The following is a 20,132-nucleotide window of genomic DNA, read 5'->3' as shown; positions in this document are numbered from 1 at the left end:
GCTGATATAAAAACAAAAAATATCAATAAAACCTCAAGAAAAAATATACAATTTCCAATGGTGTAGTGCCCTTTGGTATCTTATGTTCTAAATGTTAAGTAAAAGAGAAAACTTCTGCTAATGTTACTAGTGACAGAATAACAATTAACAAATTCATCCATCATGTCAACTGAGTACAAGATATAGTAGGTCTTACCGAGCTGGAAAGGCTCCAAGTGTATGCCTGGTGACATGTTGTAAATCTTCTGCTTGAAGACCAGTCTACTTACATTTCAAGATGCTCATCACCAAAAGGATGAAATTAGGTGATTAATTTGGGTGATCCCAGAAATGTAAAATGTTCAGTCAGTAAGTTGAAAAAGAATTAGAATCTGCACTCATGGAGACAGTATTCACATTTTGAAATTGCGTATCTTTTGAAGGATAATTACTGTTATCAAATCATTGAATTTAATTCTGTTTCCATCCCTTTTTCAATCATCCAAAAGGTCCAGGGAGATATTTTTCACAGTTAGCAAAATGTCCTTTTAAATCATATCAATCAAAAGTACTGGTCATTCATTTTTTTGGGTGTATATGAGGAAAAAAGTTAAAATACAGTGTCCCAGTGTCCTGAAAGTCTTAGTTCAGTTTTAAGATAACATATTCTGTAACTCATACATTCAAATGAGCACTGTCCCCATCAGATTGTGTGAGATGCACACTTATTTCAATGATACTGCTTTTGTTCAAAGTATTTATAAATTTCTTTTTTTATAGAAATAATCGGGAGGTCCTCTGATCAATTTTATGCATTAACTTAATCAACCTGAGACTGCAGAGCCTAGACCTTTGTTGGAAAGAGGACCCTCCCACGGAGATTGTCATGCATCCCAGTCCCCTTCTAAGAGGACACAATGAACTCCTCTAATTGGTCCTTAGTGACCAGAGTTGCCTTGAAAATGATGGTTAAGGTATGGACACCTGTCTAAAGAACTAGCCTTTCTGTGGTTTTTAAGAGAGAGCTGTGTAGCACCATTGTTTTTTATCTTTGGAACCATTTTCGTCACTTTGTCTCCCTTGAACTTTCAGACCACAGGCAAGAAATGGGTGGGAGTAGAGAAGAAGGTTTCTCTCTTCCCCACCCCACCTCCTGCCAGAAGTAGATACAATGAACCACAGCAGAAGCACATGCCAGTGAGACAATATGTGATAGCACGCTGCTTGAGAAAGGAGTTCAAAGAACTATTTCTGGACCCTAATCTCCTCTGTAGAGTGGAGATTTTTTAATCCCCTAGGCAATATGATCATGGCATCTAGTCTTCTAGCAAGAAAAGGGAGATTTCCTTTTAAGTACCAGCTTTGTGAATAAAGTCTCAAGTTTGAGGGTTTCTGGATTTGAGAGTCAGATGCCAGTTACCTGCAGGGAGATCTTTCTTTAAAAGACATTTCTTGCTCAAAGCCCAGGCCTGGGATCAGCGAGTTGTGCTGCTGGTAAAGATGCTGAGGCCCAGAAGGGTGAAGTGACATGGCCAAACACATGCAGCTCATGAGTAGACAGAGCCTTTGACCCTACAGCCGAGTAAATTTCCCACTTTATCTCAGGTACAGCGTAGCCATGGCTCGTGGTCCCAAAAAGCATTGGAAGCATGTAGCAGTTCCAAAGCACTGGATGCTGGATAAGTTAACGGGAGTTTTTGTTCCAAGACCATCCGCAGGTCCCCACAAGCTGAGAGTGTCTCCTGCTCATCATTTTCCTGAGAAACAGACTCGAATATGCCCTGATTGGAGATAAAGTAAAGAAGATCTGCATGCAGAAATTCATCAAGATTGATGGCAAGGTCCACACTGATATTACATACCCTGCTGGCTTTATGGATGTCATTAGCATAGAGAAGACAGGTGAACATTTCTATCTGGTTTATGACACAAAAGGACACTGTGCCTTCATCATATCACAGCTGAGGAGGCTAAATATAAATTGTGCAAAGTGAAAAAAATCTTCATGGCTATAAAAGGTATTCACCATCATTGACCCATGATGCCTGTACTATCCCTTACCCAGATCCTCTCATGAAAATGAATGGTACAGTTCAGAGTGATTTAGAAACTGGCAAGATCACTAATTTCATCAAGTTTGATACTTGTAACCAATGTATGGCAAATCAGTGGAGCTAATTTGGGTTGAATTGGTGTGATCACAAACAGAGAGAAACATCTTGGCTCTTTTGATGTTGTCCATGTAAAAGATGCCAATGGCAATAGTTTTGCCACTAGACTCTCAAACATTTTTGTTATTGGCAAAGGTAATAAGCTTTGGATCTCTCTTCTCGGAGGAAAGGGTATCCACCTTACAATTGCTGAAGAAAGAAACAAGAGATTGGCAACTAAGCAGAGCAGTGGCTAAATGGTTGCAGATAAGAATTTGTAGGGTTTCAATCAAATTAAGATATTACAATATAATTTTTAAAAAATGTGATTGCTCTAAAGAATGTAAAATATACAAAACAAGAAATAAGTAGTTTAAATAACTCAGTCTTATGAAGTGAAATTGAACAAGCCATGAATGCCTTTCTCTTCTTTCCTTGGATTAGGGTACTTTGGGTATGAACATTTCATAAAATGTTAGAAGATGTAGCTATATTGGTTTTGCTTATCTGCTTTTCTTTGTTACATTGGAAGACTCACTGATTGGAGGATAGGGAAAGGATATCCCCAAATGGCTGATATAAAAACAAAAAATATAAATAAAACTTCAAGGAAAAAAATTACATTTCTCAGAGGAAAAGAGAATTGCAGCAAGAAGGTCCTGAAGCTGAGGAATTAACCTCATGTCATAAGGGGCTAGGAAATGTGAAGTTTGTCAACCCTACATAATAATGCCATGAGTTGCTTAGATGTTTGAGGTCTGAAGTGAATGAGAAATTCTTGTTCACTGTAAGGTACCTTTAACTTTTGAGGGATAATGGGGAATAAAATCTGCTATCTGAGTGTTTTGAGTTTCTTGTGTTTACTGTTGCATACCCATGGTCCTTTGTATTTCATAGTTTCTGTGAGGAAATAATAGCTGCCCCATATCTGATATGCAGATTGTTCACTGAGTGCTTGCGTGGGAATTAGAGACCCTGTTACCTACATTTGAGGAGACCTAGAAATGAACCAAACCTAAGTTGCTTTTCCTTCTTCTTTTCTTCCTCCTCCTTATCCTCTTTTTTAAAAAGATGTTTCCTGGGAAAAAAATCTTTACTCATAGGTACAAGGGAAACCGAAGAAAGACACCCGTTGGCGGTGTTAAGTTCCCAATTTTTAAATCCAGTGAGTACATTCACCTAGAATGGGGAATCCTGGGGTATGGAGAACCTTCAGAATTCCCTCCATAGTCTGCCTGATTACAAGGTATACCAGAAACAAAAACCTCAGAACGGTTTTGTTATTTGACATTCACCCCTCATATTTTTAAACTAAAAAAAAAAAATCTTTGTCCATGGCCTAATATGTTGAAAAAGTAGGTGACCAAACAGATGGCTGTTAACAGTTTCCAAAAACAAAATTTTGGCCATCTTCAAGACTATTTAGATGAAGGTATTGCAGCTTCCCCAGTCATTAAAATTCCTTCCTAAGAGAAGCTTCAAAAATGCTCTGTAGCCTCCCAAAGTCATTCCTTTGAAGAAGATGAGCCTCATTCACATGTGTTAAGTTCTGGCAGGTTTGTTAAGATAACAGGGCCTCATTACCTTATAATCACAATTGTTACCTATTTTCCTTTCTTTATTCTACTTCTTCCTCTCCTTCTCTCCTCTCTTTTCCAATACCACCTACAGTGCATTTAAAAGACTTACCTGCCAAGTGCTTTTTAATGTCTACCATTTTCTCAGAAAGCTGAAAGAACCAGGTGACTGAAATGAAGACTAAATTGAATGTCATTTGCATCAATAAAGCCAGGAGATGTAAATGATATTGTCAAATATTACACAAAATGAGCTGCTGTTTTTTCTTCCATCACTTAATTTGCAAATGGTCCCATTATGGCGCATCAATATTGGAAGCAGTATTAGAACTCTTTATCAAGCTGCCAGGCCTAACATCCAGGCACAAAAAAAAAAAGGCAAAAATAGTGTATAACCACCATCAATTACAGTTGAGCTCTTTTTGTAGCCTTTGGGGTTTCTGGGTAATATATTTTTCCCTCTTGAAGATATGGAGTAATGTTTGTGCTATTTATACAAAGTTTGCATATATAACAGAATTATTAATAAGCAAAGGTAATTTCCTTTCCATTAGGAAAGCTGCTGGCATCATTTAAAGCTCATTTTTCATGGAAAACAAACAAGTGCCAACAGTCTAAATTCAGTTACTATCCAAGGTTTAACCATCAATGAACTGGAAATACAAACCTTGCTGCTGTGCTTCAGATATCAAGAGCCAGATTGTTTGACAGTAAATTCAAGAGGGATGCTAAGACTGAGACAAAATGAATATGGAAGCAAAGTCATCTCCATATTGAATACCATCATCTTTCCTCACACTTTCTTACTTTAATAATGGATGGGTGTTTTCATCAACATGGATACTACCTCTGTCTATGCCGAGCAGAATCATTCGGCTCCTTCTTTATCCTGTACAGTTCTTGCCTATGCTTTTACTATCGATCCTCTGAAGAAAATCTATCCAATACATCAGAGGCCTTCAACTACTTCTTTTTCTATCTTGTGCCAATTTACCAATGTATCATTAGGGTTGCCCATCTGTTGTCTCATTCTTGCTGGCCTATCTCCATTTCTGGTCATGCATATCTGCAGTAACATCTTTCACCCTGTTTCTTGACTATAAGCTTGTCCTTGTTAACATGTTGTGGTCTGCTGAACCCAACTATCTATCTTTTTATCTCCCTTTGAGATATTTATAGTTTTAGTTATTCATAGATCATTATATTCCATGATTCAAATCCACACAAAATCACTTTTGCAACCCTTTTCCCCCTTCCTTCTTAAATTCCTAAATTCAAACAACTGTATTTAATTATAAAAAGTCATACCCAACCAGTGCTCTCCCCACACTCATAAGATAGTATCAGTGAGTCAGCAAAAGGACAAGATATTAAGTTGATAATTCAGCCACTTCATTGTTCCTATATCTATTTCAATTCATTTCTAGGCACCCAGGTAGAATTAGGGCTTATCCCAGAACATGAAGAGAAAGGAAAGGGAATAAGCATTTATTAAGTACCTAATGTATGTCCTATAATGTGCTAAATATTTTACAAATAGTATCTCATTTAATCCTCACAACTACCCTGAGACCCTGTTATTATTCTCCCCATTTTAGAACTGAAGAAATTGAGGTGGAAAGAAGTCACACTATTAAAATGTATATGAGGTCAGGTCTTCCTGACTCCAGGCCCAGTACTCTATCCACTACACCACCTATACTTCCTAGAAGAGGAGGATTGGGGTGGGGTTGGGGAGGATGATAAGAAACTGAAAGTGTTCTCATACCTCTTTTCTTTGTTTCTCCAAATTATATATCCCTAATCTATCCCTACTATCTCAAAAAAGGATAAATTAATGGAAAACAAAACGGAGGCTAATTCAAAGCTATTGATATTTGTTAATGTCTTCTTAGAAGAAATAGAAAAAATAGACCTGTTATTACTTATTTATATAAAAGATGTAAAGGAAATTGGAGGGAAAGCAGAGAGAGAGAAAAGCTCCAAGATGAATAATTTTTATGTTTTACTATGGATTCTTGATAAAAATCAAGCTATAATTTGGGGGTATAGAATACCAATATTTCTATTTAAATTACTCTGAGTGAGAATTTCTATCAGAAAGTTTTCTAAAAGTATCTTTTTTTGGCACATATTTATGCTTTTTAGCACAAACTTAAAGAGAAAAAAAAGACTATTCCCACAAGGGATGGGGTAGAGGAGTGGGGGTGGGGAGGGGGGAAACCTGTGGCCTTGAGGCCACATGTGGCCCTCTAGGTCCTCAAATGTGGTCGTTTGACTGATTTGGATTAAATCAAAAGGCTGCACTTGAGGATCTAGAGGACCACATGTAGCCTCAAGACCGCAGGTTCCCCATCCCTGTCCTAGACAGATAAGTGGTATCAAAGTAAAGGCAATAAGGTAGTAGATGTCAGGACTGATTGCTCTAGTCACTAGTTAGGGGAGAGTGCAGTTAGCAGAGGTCAGATGAGATATGGGGTTAGGAATGCAGGCCAATAAGTTAAGGGTTAAAGACCTTACATCTTCACTCATAGAAACTTCGAGGTGGAAAGGAACTTAGAGGCCACCTAGACTAAGCCATACCTGACCAAGAATTGATTTACAATATCTCCAACAAGTTATTCATCCTCTGCTTAAAGACCTTCAGTATGTGGAATTCAATAACTCCTGTGGCAACTCTCTTGAACAGCTATATTGTAAGGACACATATTACTGTACTCCTGATTTTACCCTCTAGGACCTAGCAAAACAAGTCCAATCCTTCTACTACATTGTTGTTGTTGTTTTTATTCAATTGTGTCCAATTCTTCATGACCCCGTGGACCATAACTGTGGGCCATTGCATGCCAACACTGTCCATGGGATTTTCTTGGCAAAGATACTGGAGTAGTTTGCCATTTCCTTCTCCAGTGGATTAAAGCAAACGAAGGTTAAGTGACTTGTTCAGGGTCATGTAGCTAGTAAGTGTCTGAGACTGGATTTGAACTCAGGTCTTCCTGACTCCAGGCCCAATGCTCTATCCACTGAGCAATTTAGCTGCCCAGTCTACCACATTATAACTTTCAAATATTTGAAGCCAAGATAATGTGGATTTGAACTCAGGTCCTCCTTCATGCCCAGTGCTCCATTTATTGCCCCAAGGATTACTGACTATAGCTTAACATTCACATATGCCAGTTGTTTTTGGTAAGTAAGACTGGAGTGTATCTAAGCCTGAAAACATGAACTCATTCAGAGCAGCAAGATCTCGCCCTCTTCTCACTTATCTTTGATTTCCACTCCTCGCTAACCATTTTCATTCTATCTTTGTCCAAAGATCATTCTGCTTAGAAAACAGAATCAAAATAAGAGTTGACTAATTTAACCTTTTCTCTATGAAGCATTATCATCAACCCATGTACTCTGAGCAGTGATCCTATCCCTTTTTGAGCCTTTTATTTTCCTACAAACATTTTAATTGCCTTTCTGATGTCCTTTACATCAACAGTCAACATGAGCCAGTTCTGAACTTTTGTTTGCCCTTGATTCTTGCCATCTGCTTATCTTCCTTTTGGAATGTGAATTGGTAGATAAGTTCCCTATGTAGCCATATCATTTTTTAATGGCAGTTCCCAATTTTCCTACTCACCAGGGTATTGTAATAATTGTATTTTCATAATTTGATTATTGGGAGTTTCCCACCCCTCCCTCTTTTTCTGAAAAAAATATGGTATTGAAACCTTACTTATTTCTTTTAAATCTGCTCTCCCCCAATCTAGGGGAAAGTATATATGTGTATGTGCATATAAACATATACATATATGTATCTATACATACATAGATGTATAGATACATATATGTCATCATACATAATATCAAGGCTACTGAGGAAGCAGAGACAATCTACTTGGCTACAGCTGATTCTTTATAAATGTCCTTAAGCCAAGATTGATCACAGAATGACTTTACCTATCATTAGAGCCCAGGGAAGCAAGGCCTGATGATTTGCTTCAAGTCTGGGATGCTGTGAAGCAGCAGAGGATGGGTTTTTGCCCATTACTAATTAGCGATCAGTGTATCAGTCAATAAATATTTATTAAGCACCTACTATTTTCCAGGCACTGTGCCTGGAACTGGGATACCCTGCTCAGTGTTGAGGCACTGTTGAGATTTGGTTGACCCATTTCTTGAATTTTACATCCTTTTTTGTTTGTTTTGTTTTGTTTTTAACATTTAATCTGAATTACATTTGTAGCATGGTTTCCTGACAGAAGAATTAGGAAACTTTTATTTTCCCCAAGTATGTGAGCGCTATGTACCCTTTCCATGCCAAGACGTTCATATGAATGAACACAAGATTATGTTTTTACGTAAGAGCTGTAAGAGGAGTTTAAAGGTAACAGGCCCAACTCCTCATATTATAGATTGTGAAAATGTGGCAGAAGTTAAGTTACTTTCCCAAGGTCACACAGATATCAAAAACTATAGCCAAGATTTGAACCAAGGCCCTCTGATTCCAAATCTTTCCACTCTATAAAGCTGCCTCTCTCTGCTTATGTCAGGGTTGTCATCTGTGTTCCCTAGAGGCTTGGGTCCTATTGAGGGGCCCTGCTGATCTAATTATACTGTTGTAGGTATTTTGTCATCAGGGGGTTGTCTTATGTTAGCAAAATCCCCACTATGTTAGTGATGAAGCTCAGCTCATAAGTTTTTTTTTTCCCTGAGTAATGTGAGCTCCTCCACCTAACACACCCCTTTAAGGAAAAAACAAGTGAAATTAGAATGGGAAAACAAGCTATTATGACAAAATAATGAAATAAGAGACTGCATGTAGTTACCAGAGCTATTAGCACATATGAGATCAGCAATTCTGATTTCATGGATAGGAATTATGAGAAGGCAAAAATTAATAAAAATCTAAGTTCAAGGCATAATGGGGATAATGGGCTAATTTGTGATATTTTTGAAAAGATTCTCTCTACCCCTCCTCTCCCATACACAATGTGACAGAGGTAAAAATGGAGTCATTACAGTAGAATATAGTCATTACTTACACTGTGTAGAAGGTATGGCTTAACACTTCTCACCTAGGAGTGTGAAACACTTACTCTTCTCTGTATTTGGCTTTAACTCTAAATTCCCAAAAATAGACCATGATCACATGGTCACATTCAAACTCTTTAAGGATTCTAGGGATAACCCTGTTGGGGGGAATTATACTTCCTTTATTCACCACTCACATTCTTGTTTTCTATTTATATAACCAGCTACTCAGAATAATGAAACTTTTAGATCTTAAACATAACTATTTACTTTACAATGAGGGAAAAGAAATAATATTATGGATACAAATAAACCTATAAGAAAATACAAAACAATACAATAAACCTATAAGAAAATATAAAACAACACACATGTATAAATCTAGATCACACTTTTCCACCAACATACTCACTAGCTATGGTGGAAAGGACACACTTATCGTAATTGCATATGGAAACCCAAGGGAGAGGAAAACTCATGTGCTTCTGGCAACTCACAACTCTAGACTATAGGCTTCAATGTTACTGGTCTGTTCAGGAGTATCTGCAATGATTAAAACTGCTTCCCTCCTCATTGCTTGATTCACTTTTTAGCTAGGGAAATTCTCTTCTCCATTGAAACATAGCTTTTAAAGCTCTTTCAATTAACAATCATCCTTAAAAGGGTATTTAGAAAATGTTAGCTCTTAATGTGGATAGCAGCTCTATTTAAGCCAGAATACTGGAAAGCTCATCAAAAGACTATCTTTGGGCTATACAAAACAGCCCAACCAGTTATACACTGATTCAGATGTTGTATTGTTCAGTCAGAATGGAGCTCTGTCCATATAACTCTCTTCTCTCTGGGATACTCAAAGTAGTTGCAAAGCCACTCTGCTTTTCCTTCCAAAGCCAGGGGTGGCAGCAGAGGGCAAAAAGCACCTATGAAAACCTTTACCTTTCTCCACTTCCTGGTAGTGCTGAAGAGAAATAGCTCTCATTGGAGCTCTTGGCCAATGACATAAATTCTCTTCAACCAATCAGGAATCACTCAGCTGAAATCTTCTCTTAGCCAACTACCTCTACCTGCTAGAGTGCCAAGGGAGTTTTTCAGCCTTCTTGCTTTGTCCTCACTTCTCTTTAGGCAACTCTCATCCTGCTGCTGTTGTTTCTTAGCCTTCTCCTATAGTCGTTATAGTTGGGTATATGGATTGCTCAGGTAGGGGCAGCACCTCTGGTGTGTGAGGGCTTGCCAAGCTCTTTTCAGGGCTGCTTATCCACCTCTGTGAGACCAACTGTCACTCAACTCTCACCTGTGGCTCCAAGAAGCTGTAGTACATGCAGTGGCCACACTGTAGTAAATCATCTCAGCAGACTGGCTAAACCAGGCTGAGGGTAACTGACAGGCCTCAAACCTGTTAGTGAATTAGGGAGGTGTCTATCCGAAGCATAAAAAGACTTCCCTGGGGCAGAATGGGTAGGTGAGGACAATTTGTTCTAATGGCCATGAAGGTGGCTGAAGCAGGTGCTGTGGAATGCTTAGAGCTTGGTCATACATTGAGGACACCAAGGTCATCTGCTGCATCCAAGGCCATTGCCAGTCATCCTGACTTTTGTCTTGCCACCAGACTTTGATGACTTTGGCTGAGACTGAGGCTGACAACTTTGTGCAACTCTCCCTCACTTAAATCCAATTCACATGTAAACTGGGAGATCACCCCAATAAGCAATAATAGTAGTTATAGTTCAGCGGCTTAAATGAGAGCCTCCTCTTAGTGACTGTCCTTTCATTTAAAAAATCACAACTCCCCAAATTTTTCCTATCAGATTGACAATCCTTTTTCAATTATATTTCAGTCTGCAAATGTTTATATAATTTCTCATTTTCCTAATTTTACCCTCTTTAATCATAAACATGTATATGCAAATTAGCTGAGCTATCCATCATGCCTTAGCTTGAAAGTCTCCAACAAGGCAGTCTGTCCTTTTGGTGCCCTTGAAACTATGCTTCTTCATAATCACATTTCTCTAGTTTTTAATAAGGAAAGGAATTTTTTCTGCTTTGTTATAATGTTAAACTCATTCCACACAAGTTAGACATCATTCCACATGGCTAACAGAGATCCAAATTATCATATCCACACCACAGATCATTTATGCTCCAAAACTGTCCAAAATTCTATTTGAAAACTATGTTTCTCTGTATACCTGTTTTAGGAGTTTATGTTAAAACAAAATTCTTCTATGGCAGCAATATCTTACATAGTTTGACAACAAATACAAATATGTTCCTTTGCATAAAAGCACTGTTAAGGCCTTTTCATCATTAACTATTCCTTATGAAAAGGGCCTTTAAAAACAGTGCATAAACAGTACTTTACAATATGTAAAGCATCAGAAAGGAGATCAGCATAATACGATGCTGATTAAGAGGCGCAGTATTATTTAGGCTTTTAAGTATTCCCTACCAAGATAGGCTCTGGTTCCAGGACATCAGCCTGATCCTGTAGGTACAAGTAAGTATGATCTAAGATCTGATTGGAGAGAGCACAACAGTGAGTTCTGACATGGATGTAATTACAGAGTTGACAGTTTGGCAATAGCAAATTGGAAAGTGAGATCAAATTGATTCAGGATTCATCAAAAACTTAAAATGCCAGTTGTCAAGAACTCAACAGGTTACTGGTTTGGGGTAGGTAGTAGGGACAGTGAGCATTGACATATGTGTTGTGCTGTTTCTTTACATTTGTGTTCACCTGGTTTTCATTTTCAATTTTTAATCTCTTTTCAAAGATAATAATGATTTTCTCATTTTGAAATGAAGAGAAAGAACAAAAAGCAATTCTTTTCACCTATTCCAAGGAAAGGAAAACTGAATTATTCTAATTAGTGAAAAAGTTAAGTTAGCATTAAGTTCAACTTCAAGAAATGGGACAAAGTATGAAGAAGCTAGAGTGTGTGATTCTCTAATTACCCACATTCTGAGTGCAGAAATGAATGGTTATGATCATTGGGATGAGAATGTCAGTAGGATTAGCTTTTAAATCATGATGATCAGGGATTTAGTAAAGTCAAGATTCATAGAGATTGTGAATGCAGGAAAAATAATGAAACAATATTGGGCCATATGGAAATTATTGTTCCTTATTGATGATTCCACACCCTGCTCCCCACCCCCGGCCATTTTTCCTCTTTTAAAAAATAGTAGTTAGAAAGGATAGCTGTATGAAAGAGTTGAGGGAAAGATATACAGAAGAAAGTTAGGTGATGTAAAAACAAAAGATAAAAATAAAAATTATTTTTTAACAAAAAGTAAGCCACATGATGGGGGATTCTTTGATATCATATTTGTTCTAATATCCTTTTATCTCTCTGAATGAAGTGATAAAGGCTCTGTAATGTGGCATATTCAATCTCAAATACAACAAATTTTTTTTCAGTAAGCATTTTTTTTTATTTTTAGTTTTCAACATTTATTTCCACAAGGTTTTGAGTTCCAAATTTTCACCCCATCTCACCCCTCCCTCCACCCCAAGATGGCATGCATTCTGAATACCACTTCCTCTAGTCTGCTTTCCTTGCCATCTCTCCCCTTCTTCCCCTTCTGTTTTCCTGTAGGGTAGGATAGATTTCTGTACCCCATTTCCTGTATTTCTTATTTCCCAGTTGCATGTGAAAATATTTTTTTAACATGTTTTTTTTAAACTTTGGGTTCCAAATTTTCTCCCTTCCTCCCTCCCCACCCACCCTGATTGAAAAGGCAAGCAACTTAATATAGGCTATACTTGTGCAGTTATGCAAAATACTTCCATAGTAGACATGCTGTGAAAAACTAACTCTATTTCCTTCAATCCTATCCCACCCACCCCATTTATTCTATTCTTTCTTTTGACCCTGTCCCTCCTCAGAAGTATTTGCTTCTGATTACCCCCTCCCCCAATCTGCCCTCTCCTCTATCATCCCCCTACTGTCTGTAATGTGGCGTATTCAATCTCAAATACAACAAATTTTTAAGAGAATATTGGCTAACAGTCTGTGTTTTTCAACAAGGATTCTAAGGACTAGAATTATAGTCATTTTTATTTAGTGAAATGATGAAAAGGAGAGAGGAGAGTTTAGTATACTGTAGGAAGGAAAGAGAAAGAGAAAGTTGCAAAGCCAGAGAGGCAATCTTATTTCTACCTAATTCTTATTAGAGATTTTAAGAATGATTTATCTTCCTTTCTTGAGTCAACTTGTTTAAAGAAAAAAGTGCTGTTGTCTAAACTAGAAAAACTCATTATAACAGTGCCTAATGCTCATTATGTCAATGGTTTAATGCAATATCATTTGATAATTAAGAAATCTATTGACAGTCATTATAGAAATTACCAGTACCACAGCATTAGGAGAGAAAGGTATCAGAAAAGAATGTGGGAAGTCAAGACTCAATTTTCATGGAAGTTAATCTATAAAATACTCAGAGGGATAACTTCATATCATAGAAATGGCAGTGCCAACTAACTCCATAGATCAAAGAAAATATCTGCAAGCTACAGGAAGCCAAATTTCATCTGATGTTTTTGGCAGCTTGAAAACCCATTTTGTTGTGCACTCAGGAAGAAATGGTAGCTTCTCTCAAAGTGAATTTCTCCCACAGCAGTAAATATGAAGGAATCTGCTTGATGATATTATAGAAAACCTCATATATATGTAATCATTAGAAAATGAGATATTTCACATAAATGAATTTTTAATGTAACCAAACCGTATCATCTTAATTACCCAAACATTTCTTATTTAAATATTTATTGATAAAATTATTTCTAAAATACATTATATACTTCCTAGTCTTAGAATGAATGAATGAACCAAAAAGTATAAAATGTATGTGCCAAGCACTTATGCTAAGCATTAGGAATACAAATAGAAAATCAAAACATGATTTACTCTCAAGGAAGTCACATTCTAACTGGTAGAGACAGTACATATAAAATTGTTTAGCTGCAGGATAGGTAGAAAAATGTGCTGGTGCTGAGAGTGCAGTGGCACATCATATGGCAATATCTGGTAGTCTAGCTGGAGGGGCACAGTTGGTAAGATCCAGTGGACATTAGGGTACAGTTTCTGAGTAGATGGCAAAGGCCAGATCATACTCCATCTTACAGGAAGGATTATAGTTGCTGACTTACTGTTCCTTCAAGTGGTACTAAGTAATGAGAAGGGAAAGGAAGGACCTAGTCTGCAACAGTTGGGAAGTTGGAAATGGAACCAAGGTTCAAAAGTCAGTGGAGTAAGCACTCTAAATTGCTTCCTGCAGGGGTGAGAAAATTCAGCCAATTTGGACAAAGGAAAAGGGAGCATTGGCAGGAAGTTGGGAGAGAAGGGATCCTTGAAGTTTCTGCTTCTGCTGAGCTATGCAATTCCCAAGTGAGATCTAAACTGGTAGGTACTCCAGGACACTTCTTATTACCTGCTCTTACTGGGTCCTCTGATACCCAAATGGGATCTAGGACAGAAGTTGAACTTAGGTGTGATTGGGACACCTTGGATAGGCCTTCTGGCACCTGGATGTGATCAGTGAATATATGAACATTTTGTTTTCATGATTTTTCAGGATTGTTATTATGAACACTCAATAGTGTAACATAATTATGCCTTCCAGGGATATTTAAGTAACTATTTGCTCCTATTTTTAAAAATTCAAGACTTTTATCACTTTTTCTCTTTTCTTGTTCCCAGGGTTTCAGCCTCACTTTTGCTGCCCTTAGAAGTTACTAAATCCCAGTTTTTATTTGTTGCTTCTGACTGGTTGTTAGCTGAGAAACTAGATATCTAAATTTTAAAACTATGTGAAAAAACAATTAACACGCTTCATGCTGTGGTCTGAACAGCTTTCCTTTCTTTATTGCCTGAATTTTTTGTAACAATAATTTTGCAAATGAGGGATTTTTTTTTGCTTCCTTTAAGTTAATTGACTGTGTTATTAATGAAGAATATCAGGTGATTTCCACTTAAGAAAATATCATCGTATGACTCTGTAGAAAGGATTAATCACATAGCATTGTTTCTATGTTATAATTAAGAGTTAAACTCCTGCAAAGGTTCATACTGGGGAAAAATATAATTAACAAAATCATACATTGTACTTTTAGTCTCAAGTCTAATGGTTTCTTCAGGTTTACACTTGATCTTTGATTAAGAAGATTTTATTCGTTGATCTTGGCTTCCTGGCATAAAGTACAAGGCTTGTGAAAAGTCTAACATATTTGTGAGCACAAATGAATGAAGGAACAAGTAAAAGAAAATCATTTATTAAGCATTTACTATGTGCCAAGTCTTGTGTAAGCATTGAGGATTGAAATAGAAAATGAAGACAGATTCTACTCTCAAGGAACTCCCATTCTAATTGGCAGTGTAAACCAAGGCAAACTCTCTCTTAAGGGAATTTAGGCCTCTCTTTCCCCCAAAGGAGAAGACTCCTAGAGAATGCAAAGGCCAGTAATTGAGATTTAAACCTCTTTTTCCCTAAAGAGAAGAAAACCAGAGGAAGATGATGCTTGTGAAATTAAAGAAAGGTTTTTATTGAGCAGGGAAGAAAAAAATAATTTGCATGGGTTCTATCCAGCCTGTGCTGAATAGGATGCCAGGTAATGGGTGGAAAGAGTTTAGATACCTTTTAAACAAGAAAGGTAAGGAATTTGAGAGGTAAAGGTGGGCTTAGAAAGGAATGAGTCAGTGAGCCCCATCCTCAAGGGGAAGAGGAGTGAGAAATTCCAGGTGTCAAGGCTGTAGCCTGTTGATACTCAATTCAGAAGACATTCTTGGTGATAAGCAGTTCATAGTTCAAGGATTGATAAGAAGTCTCCAAAAACAGGATAATTCTAAGAACTCCATAACCAAAGTTAGGGGAGTTTCTGGAGATAAGGTTATCTCCAAAAAACCATAAAACAGGATATATCCATAGTATTGTAACCTGCTTTAAAGATAGGGATGTCCCTTGAAGGTCCATAAACCACTAGGTGGCTCTGGGTCTGCTTCAAAAACTGGTATAGTATTAATTGGCTTCAGGGTTGTTGATTTTCTGCATGTCCAACTGGGTTTACTCTCAATCACTACAAAGGATTGTTGGTATGTCAAGCCAATACAGCCAGTCCTCATACAGTTCTTCAGGTTACCTGGATAACTGGGTGGGAGTGGGGGGGCTCAAGCGAATCAAGGTATACATTTTCACAGTAGAAGCCATATACAGATCAAGGTTTTGATGCAGAGAGAATTGAAAGGGCCTGTGGTACTAAAGGATCATCTCTCAGATGGAAAGGTCTAGGGAGCCTCAGAGTTAATGGTAAGCCCTGGTGGTCTTCTATCTTAATAATGATAATAACAACAATAACAACATTTATATAATGCTTTAGTGATTGTGAAATACTTTACCAGTATTTTCTCATTTTATCTTTACAAAAACTCTGGTATGTAGGTGCTATTATTATCTACTTTTGATAGATAAGGAAACTGAGAGAGACTGCAGTCAAATGACTTGCCTAGGGTCACACAGCTAGTAATCTTCTGAGGCAGTATTTGAATGTAGGTCTTTCTGATTTCATGTTCAGTTCCCTATCTACTGCACCACATAGCTGCATCTTACTGGAAGGATATTTGGTGACTTCTAATTCATAAACCAATGTGACCAACCAAGGCCATGTGAAAGAAAAGTAATGCTAGAAGGCCTTGGCCCATAACTTTTGGGAAAAGGGGAGGGAGCCTGAAGGTTGGAATAGGGAGGTGAGGTAACAGGGGAGAAACTATTGTTAAATTTTCAGTGTGAGCATTTACACCTCAGAAATCAACAAACACTACAAATCAGGGTTTGATTTATTATTTTGTTGATTGTCTAGTCTTAAAATGTTAATACAGATTAAATTTAAAGTAAGTGGTAAGTTTCTCTCTCTCTCTCTCTCTCTCTCTCCAAAGATATTGGTTTTTAAACATTTATTAGCACACTGATGGAAGGTAGCTCTTCTTTTGGTGGGAATGGAGGTGAGCAACCAACTGGGAGGGAGAAATGGGAAGGGGATATTGGCAGGAATATTAGCACTATAGAAAGGCTCCTCATAGCACGTGTTCCCCTGGGCTTTCCAGCACCTGGCAGGATTTGGATAGCTAGTTGACTAAGGCAAGGGATGTGGAAGGCTCCTTATGGTTCTTGTTCCTGTGGGTCCTCTGATATCGGGTGTATGTACTTTAATCTACTGGACTTTAAAATTAAAGAGGAAGCCCTTATTTAAACAGTGAGTTTGGGAAATAAAAGTGTAGTCAGAACATAAGTATCAGTTTTTATGTGTTTTCTGCATTGCATATTAGATGGAGGATAATCTCTAGGTGCAATATTTACATAAATAAACACCTTAGTGGTTGCTGGGAAAATCTGCTATGATTGTAAGGAAATTAGTGGGACCTTGAGGATAAAAAATTATGCTTAATCAGGGAAAGCTAATGGAAATACTGGGTTTTACAAAGGGTACTTAATGAGGAAGGAGGAGATGGAGGAGTAGTTTATTGCATAGAGGACAAAGAGAATAATGCCAGGAAAAGTCTAATAGAATTGGCAGTAAGGAGGTCATTGGTCACCTTGGGGGGAAAACACAATTTCACTAGAATGGTGGAAATGGTGGAAAGAGATTTTAGGGGTCTGAGGACTACACCATATAAGTAAAGAAACTGAGTATGTAGTACTTTTTCTAGAAGTGTGGCAGAGTAAGGAAGGAGAGAGATAAGAGAATAGTTTGAGAATATACTAATAGTTTTAAGGAAGTAGTATTTAGGATCATAAGATTTAAACCTAGAAGGGACATTGATGATAATTCTAATCCATCTCCTTCATTTTATTGAAGAGGAAAACGGGGCACAGAGAGATTCTATGACTTGTTCAAAATTACATAGATAGTTGTATTAGTTCCAAGATTCAAATTCATTTTTTCTAATTCCAAATACAGTGCTCTTTCCATTATATAGAATTGCTTCTCTATCCAGAAGTAGGAAAGGACAGAATCAGAAGATCACTGTGCTTCAATTATTCTATCACATTGTTCACCATTTTTCCTGAGTTCCAAGTGATGACTTTTTTTAACATGTTGATTTCCTTCCTTCCTTCCTTCCTTCCTTCCTTCCTTCCTTCCTTCTTTTTTCTTTCCTTCCTCTCTTCCTTCTTTCCTCTCTTCTTTCCCTTTTTCCTTCCATCCTTCCTTTTCTCTCTCTCCCACTCTCCCTCCCTCCCTCCCTCTCCTCCCCTTCAATAGGCTTTTATTATTCAGTGGTCTGTATCTAGTATGTTGAGGGTCAGGAGGGTGGGGGTTGGATTCTACAGAGAGATCAGTTCTTTTATCTGTGACTTTAAATTCAGTTGTTGGAGGTAACTGAGAGATGGCAGTGGGTTCATGGAAAGGCCTGAGATGCCGGGAAAGTTCAGTGGGAAGCTTGAGGATGGACCTTTGCCTTCAGCTTAGAGAGCCCAAGATCATAAGAGTACTGTAGTAGAAAGAACACTAGTTTTGAATCTAGATCTGTTATGTACTAGTATTCACATGACATTGGGAAGTCAATTGAACTCTCTGAACCTCAGTTTCCCCATCTGTAAAAACAATTTGGACTTGATAGTCTCTAGTCTAAGGTCCCTTCTACTTTGATATTTTATGATCTAAAATTCTCTCCATTTCTAAATCCAATGATTCTTTTTTTAAATTCTGTTTTTATTTAATTAATTTATTTTGATTTATCAACAATCATATCCATATGCTTTTGAGTTTAAAATTTTTCCTCCCTCTTCCTCCCCACCACCCTTCCCAAAACAGCGCACAATCTGATATAGGCTATACATATACATCTTATTAAACATATTTTCACATTGGTGATGTTGTAAGTAAGAATTAGAACCAATAGGAGGAACCACCAGAGAGAGGAAACAAACTCAACAAAAGAAAAAAGAATAGCAAATACTATGCTTTGATCTGCATTCAAAGTCCATAGTTCTTTCTTTGGATGTGGATAGTGTTTTCCATCACAAGGCCTTTGGGGATGTCTTAGATCCTTATATTACTGAGAAGGGCTAAGTCTATCAATATTAGTCACCAACGTGGCTGTTACTGTGTACAACATTCTCCTGGTTCTGTTCACTTCACTCAGCATCAGACCATACAAATCTTTCCAGATTTTTCTGAAGTCAGTCTGTTCATATTTCTTATAGCACAATAGTATTCCATCACATTCATATACCACAACTTGTTCAGCCATTCTCCAATTGATAGGCATCCTCTCAATTTCTGATTCTTTGCCACCACAAAAAGAGCTGCTATAAATATTTTTGTACATGTAGATTCTTTTCCCATTTGTATGATCTGTTTGGGATATAGCCCTAGAAGTGCTATTGCTGGGTCAAAGGGTATGGACATTTTTATAGCCCTTTGGGCATAGTTCCAAATTGCTCTCCAGAATGGTTGGATCATTTCACAACTCCACCAACAATGCATTAGTATTCCAATTTTCCCACATCTTCTACAACATTTATCCTTTTCTTGTTTTGTCATCTTGGCCAATCTGATCGGTGTGATATGGTACCTCAGAGTTGTTTTGATTTGCATTTCTCTGATCAATAGTGATTTAGAACATTTTTTCATTTGACTATAGATGGCTTTAATTTCTTTATCTGAGAACTGCCTGTTCATATCCTTTGACCATTTATCAATTGGGGAATGACTTGTATTCTTCTAAATTTGACTTAATTGTCTATATATTTTAGAAATGAGGCCCTTATCAGAGATACTGGTTGTAAAAATTCTTTCCCAACTTTCTACCTTCCTTCTAATCTTAGTTGCATTGGCTTTGTTTGTGCAAAAACTTTTCAATTTAATGTAATCAAAGTTATCCATTTTGCTTTTCGTAATGTTCTCTATCTCCTACATGGTGATGAATTCTTCTGTTCTCCATGAATCTGATAGGTAAACTATTCCTTGCTCTCCCAGTTTGCTTATAGTATCAGCCTTTATATCTAAATCACGATCCCATTTTGACTTTGTTTTGGTATATGGTATGAGAGTTTGACCTATGCCTAGTTTCTGCCATACTCTTTTCCAGTTTTCCCAGCAGTTTTTTTTTTCAAAGAGTGGGTTCTTATCCCAGAAGCTGGGGTCTTTGGGTTTATCAAATAACAGATTACTATAGTCATTGACTACTGTGTCTTGCATACTTAACCTATTCCACTGATCCACCACTCTGTTTCTTAGCCAGTACCAAGCAGTTTTGATGATTGCTGCTTTATAGCACAATTTAAAATCTGGAATGGCTCGACCACCTTCCCCTGCATTTCTTTTCATTAGTTCCCTTGATATTCTGGACCTTTTGTTCTTCCAAATGAATCTTGTTATTATTTTTTCTAACTCTATAAAATAATTTTT

General features: G+C 37.4%; 1 pseudogene; it reads left to right on the top strand.

The window, feature by feature from the left end:
- Positions 1–1,597: 1,597 nt before the first annotated feature.
- Positions 1,598–2,386, top strand: LOC114039058 (annotated as a pseudogene).
- The last annotated feature ends 17,746 nt before the right edge of the window (positions 2,387–20,132 follow it).

This window comes from Vombatus ursinus, unplaced genomic scaffold (assembly GCF_900497805.2).
Source record: "Vombatus ursinus unplaced genomic scaffold, bare-nosed wombat genome assembly UNPS02011591.1, whole genome shotgun sequence".
Taxonomy (NCBI): domain Eukaryota; kingdom Metazoa; phylum Chordata; class Mammalia; order Diprotodontia; family Vombatidae; genus Vombatus; species Vombatus ursinus.
The sequence above is the reverse complement of the archived record's forward strand: the minus strand, read 5'-3'. Positions and strand labels throughout refer to the sequence as shown.